A 5,374-nucleotide genomic window follows, 5' to 3' on the forward strand; every position below is an offset into this window, starting at 1 on the left:
GGAGAGTCATCAAATCCACTGTAGGGGATGGCCGGGTGAGAACCCGCAACTCAAATGCATCCAAGCGCAGGTGGACCTCCATGATCGGCCACTCAGTATGCTGGGCCATCTTCCTCTCTATCCGCTCCTCCGCCTCAGCAATGGACCTCCGCATCCAAGGCTGGATGTGAGTCCGAAGTGTGTCCATTTGGGCCTCTATTTTCTGGATCCTAGCAAGCGGGACCAGTGTAGCAGAAAGACTCGAGCGGGAGGAGCTCAGAGCAGTGCTAGCACCCGAGATAGACTCAACTCGGATGGTGTCGGTATGCTCGGATGTAGCTGGATTAGCAACTTGGGCTTGCCCTACCATGGCCGCTAGGTTCTCACCGAGCGACTTCACCTCTTGACGGGGCCCTCTGTGGGGAACCAACTCATTGGCCTCATCCCGAATGAGGCCAATATCCACTATGCCGGGCGGGGTCTTGATCACATCAATGTGCCACACGGGCACTCTTGCAGACCTACACAACTCAAAGACCATACACAGGAAGGGGTAAGTAGTAGTGGTCTTAAAGGACCTCTCATGCATCACCGCCTGCAACAGCCACGCGATGTCCACCTCGAATCTCGCAACCATGGCATCGATCAGCACCGCACGATCCAAGTGTCAATGTTATCAGCAATAGTGGGGGAAAGGCAGTGTCGGACCAGTAGCCATAAGAATTTGGCTGTGAAGGTGAGGTTAGCCTTCTTGATGCTCCGCTTGGGATCCAAAACCCAATCAACAACATCACCATCCACGAAGAGGTGTTGTGCTATACACCGCTTGGTGGTCTATGTCACATCCGGCTCACGCTGGAACCGACAGTCCTTGATCAACTTCCACCGATAGTCAAACTCGGCGGTGAGGGGGGTCCTAGTGGCATCAATGTCCACGCTATAGAGAAAAGTGCGAATGGCCGGCAAAGAAATATCAACCCGCTAGCCACGGACTTGGACGTACTCCAGAGGTTCATATCTGGCTGGATTGGCCCGCTTGTCCAAGTTAGACCGGAGAGTCGCCACATAGGAGGTGTAGAATTCTCGCACCATTTCTTTGCTATAGCGGCCCACATTTCGAGCCATCCACTCCAGCCGATATTTGTTGAATATAGCGTGGATTGTCGGCATAGTTTGAAGACTCCAAGTGAGAAACCGGTGCTCGAGTGTTAGGGTTTGGGTCATGACCCCCTTGTCGTTGGGAACCTTGGCATCAGCATATACTTGATATTGGCCCTCGACACACCACTGGTTTGGATGATTAGAAACCGGAGTGGGGACGTCAGTCTGTGGTGCTGGAGTAGCATTAGAACTATCAGCCTCATCAGACGAGGAAGACTGGACCGAAGTGCCTGGAGAATTGGCATTAGGAGAAGCATAAGCCTCCTTAGACTCGGAAGCATCCTCAGAGCCAGACGCTTCCTCCGAATCGGAAGCCTCCTCGTAGCCATACGCTCCCTCAGAATGTGTAGCCGACCCAGAAGGTGTGCCGGTCAATATGCGTTCTCTTCTGACTGGGAGGCAGTGACTCTGCCGGGCGCCACCTTCGTGGGAGTGGATCTGGTGGTGCGGGCAGCACGGGTAGGAGTGAGGGTGCCTGGTGGCACGTACTTTGGGTGACACTCATCATCTGATCCTATGACCATCCTATTTGACGGGGCGACAAACTTAGAATGCCCTCTTGAGTAGACACGGTCTTGCTTGGGTGCCATATGTACTTGCAAAAAGAAGTTATTAGTACCATTAAAAGCCTGTAACACATTCAAAAGCATCAAACACGAGAGTAAAACAAAGAATGGAATGGCAGTGCAGAAGTGCAGCACTGCCTGACAGATCCATCGACAATCCGTCGAAGGGATGACAGTCCATCTTGGGGGTACGTCGAGGGACACTTAGAAAATATTTTTTAGCAAATCAGAAATAAAGGTTCTGACAGCGTCGACGATTGTGCAACACGGACTGTCGAAGGGATGACGGTCCATCAGTGGGTTCCATCGACGGACACTTTAGAATATTTTTTTAGAAAATCAGAAACAAAAGTTCTGAATTTTTGGACGCGAACCGTACTCTACGCTCTAGACAACACTTATAAAGAAAAATAAAGGAATATTCAGACGTGAGATAACTAAAAAAAGCAAAAAATAATGCAACTATGCCTAGAAAATCATGAAAAACCTATAGTTGGCTAGAGGATACATATTGGGTTGTCTCCCAATAAGCACTTGATTTAACGTCACGGCACGACGGAGGACTCTTGATTACTTAGACTTCATCAAGATGGTACGCCTCGATTACTTTATTCGCCATTTCAGCATGCCCTAGATAGACTTTGATTTGCTGCCCGTTCACCTTGAACCTCACACCTCCTTGTTCTCCAACTCAACCGCACCATGAGGGAATAGTTGGGTGATCAAATAGGTACCAATCCATTTGGACTTGAGTTTACCCGAAAACAAACACAACCTAGAATTGAACAAAAGCACCAAATCCCCAACCAAAAAATCGCGCTTCTCAATCTTTTGGTCATGGTACTTCATCATCTTTTCTTTGTAGAGGGCTGAACTTTCATATGCCTTCAAGCGAAATTCATCAAGCTCATTCAACCCGTTTAACAATCTCTGTTCCGCAGCCTCATTCCAATCCATTTTCAACTTCTTCATTTCCCACATCGCCTTATGCTCTAATTCAATTTGTAAGTGACAAGCCTTCCCATATACAAGTTGGTATGGGGACATACCTATGGGAGTCTTGTATGCTGTCCGGTAGGCCCAAAGAGCATCGTCAAGCCTCCTTGACCAATCCGTTCTACTAGCATTCACCGTTTTTTCCAAAACCTGCTTAATCTCCCTGTTTGACACCTCAACTTGCCCGCTGGTTTGAGGATTGTAAGGAGTGTCCATATTATGGCGAACCCCATATTTTTCCAATAATCCCTTAAACGGATTGTTGCAAAAGTGGGATCCCCCATCACTGATAATAGCCCTTGGGGTGCCAAATCTAGAAAATATGTTCTTTTTCAAGAACGCGGTGACACTCTTCCCTTCATTATTCCCAAGTGCGGTAGCTCCTTCCCATTTTGACACATAATCGACTGCCACAAGAATGTACTTCATCCCATGAGAACTCACAAAGTGCCCATAAAGTCAATTCCCCACACTTCAAAAAATTCAGTCACAAGAATGGGATTTAAAGGGAGCTCTTGCTTTCTCGAAATGCCACCATCTCTTTGGCATCTATCACATGCCTTGGCGAACTCATAAGCATCTTGGTGGATGGTTGGCCAATAGTAGCCACATTGCAGGATCTTGTGAGCAGTCCGGATACCACTATGACGTCCACCTACAGGCGAAGAATGGCATGCCTCCAAAATACTCAACATCTCAACTTCCGGAACACAACGCCGAATAAGCCCATCGACACAACTCCTATATAAGTATGGCACATCCCAAAAGAACTTTTTCACATCATGCATAAACTTTTTCCTTTGATGAAAGGACATGTCCGGTGGGACGATATCACTAAGCAAATAATTTGTAAAATCTACAAACCATGGAATCAGGTCTTGGGAGGCAGCCAGTACGTGCTCATCAGGGAAAGTATCATCAATTTCAACCTTTTCACCTAACTCCCTCATTGATCCATCTTCTAATCGGGACAAGTGATCAACAACTTGATTTTGAGTCCCTTTTCTATCTTTCACCTCAAAATCAAATTATTGCAATACTAATACCCAACGAATCAACCTCGGTGTGTATCCTTCTTTGACATCAAATATCTCAAAGCAGAATGATCAGTATGCACTATAACCCCCGTGCCAAGCAAATAAGAGCGAAATTTCTCGAAAGCAAAGACTACTGCAAGGAGCTCTTGTTCAGTCACGCTGTAGTTCTTTTGGGATTCATTAAGGTGTTTACTAGAATAGTAAATGGGGTGAAGAATTTTGTCCCTTATTTGTCCCAATACAACACCAAGAGCAACCCCACTTGCATCACACATCACCTCAAATGGCTTGCTCCAATCCGGAGAAATGATGATAGGTGCAGACACCAACTTTTCCTTCAACTCACCAAATGCCTAAAGACATGATTCATCAAAATAAAAATTACACTCTTTCTCAAGCAACTTGCACAAAGGATGTGCAATCTTTGAAAATCCTTGATGAACCTTCGGTAAAAGCCTTCATTCCTAAGAAAACTTCTCACACCTTTTACAAAGATGGGTGGAGGAAGTCTCTCTATCACCTCAACTTTAGCTCGATCAACCTCTATACCCTTCTCTGAAATGCGATGACCCAATACAATACCTTCTTTTACCATGAAGTGACATTTTTCTCAATTTAGCAAAAGGTTGCAATCTTCACACCTCTTAAGAACCTCGGCCAAATGACTCAAACACCACTCAAAGAAGTCACCAACCACTGAAAAATCATCCATAAACACCTCAATAGTGTCCTCCACCATTTCGGAGAATATAAACATCATATATCTCTGAAACGTGCCCGGTGCATTACATAACCCAAACAACATTCTCTTGAACGCGAAGGTTCCATAAGGAAAAGTAAAGGTGGTTCTCTCTTGATCTTTCGATGCAATAGAAATCTGATTATAATTTGAATAACCATCAAGAAAATAGTACCACCCATTTCGTATAAGTCTATCCAACATCTGATCCATGAAGGGCACAGGAAAATGGTCCTTCTCGGACCATGCATTTAATTCGCGGTAATCCATACACATCCTCCATCCAGTCACCGGTATCATCAGGACAAGCTCATTTTTCTCATTGGGGACCACAATCATTCCCCTTTTCTTAGTACACACTAAACAGGGCATACCGAACTACTATCGGCGATTGGATATATCACTCCAGCATCCAACCACTTGATAATTTCCTTCTTCACCACCTCTTGCATAGGCGGATTTAAACGTCTCTGGTGCGCAATACTTGGCTTATCATTGGGAATGAGTTGGATTTTATGTGAACAAAATCCCGGGAGGGATCCCAATAATATCTGCAATAGTCCACCCAATAGATCTTTTGAACCTTTTTAACACCTCCACCAAACTCTCAACTTGATGCACATTCAAATCTGATGCAATAATTACCGGAAAAGTGTCACCTTTTCCCAAGAATACATACCTCAGATGAGGTGGTAGAGCCTTAAGTTCTACTTTTGGAGCCTCCTCTATAGATGGTTTCGCGGGTGGAGACTCACGATGCTTCATATCTAACTCCAACTTCTTTGGTTTAAACTGAACATCACCTCGAGCAAGTGCCGCAACCAATGAACCATACTCTTCAATGCAATCACTATCAAAATTCATGATCACTGCCGCTAGTGCTTCTTCACCCAGAC

The 5,374-nt window shown here is 45.6% G+C and overlaps 1 pseudogene; it reads right to left on the reverse strand.

Annotated features, from left to right (window-relative positions):
• Positions 1–960: 960 nt before the first annotated feature.
• On the reverse strand, positions 961–4,930 carry LOC114077602 (annotated as a pseudogene).
• Positions 4,931–5,374: the final 444 nt, after the last annotated feature.

The sequence above is a fragment of the Solanum pennellii genome, chromosome 6 (assembly GCF_001406875.1).
Source record: "Solanum pennellii chromosome 6, SPENNV200".
In the NCBI taxonomy this organism is placed as follows: Eukaryota; Viridiplantae; Streptophyta; class Magnoliopsida; order Solanales; family Solanaceae; genus Solanum; species Solanum pennellii.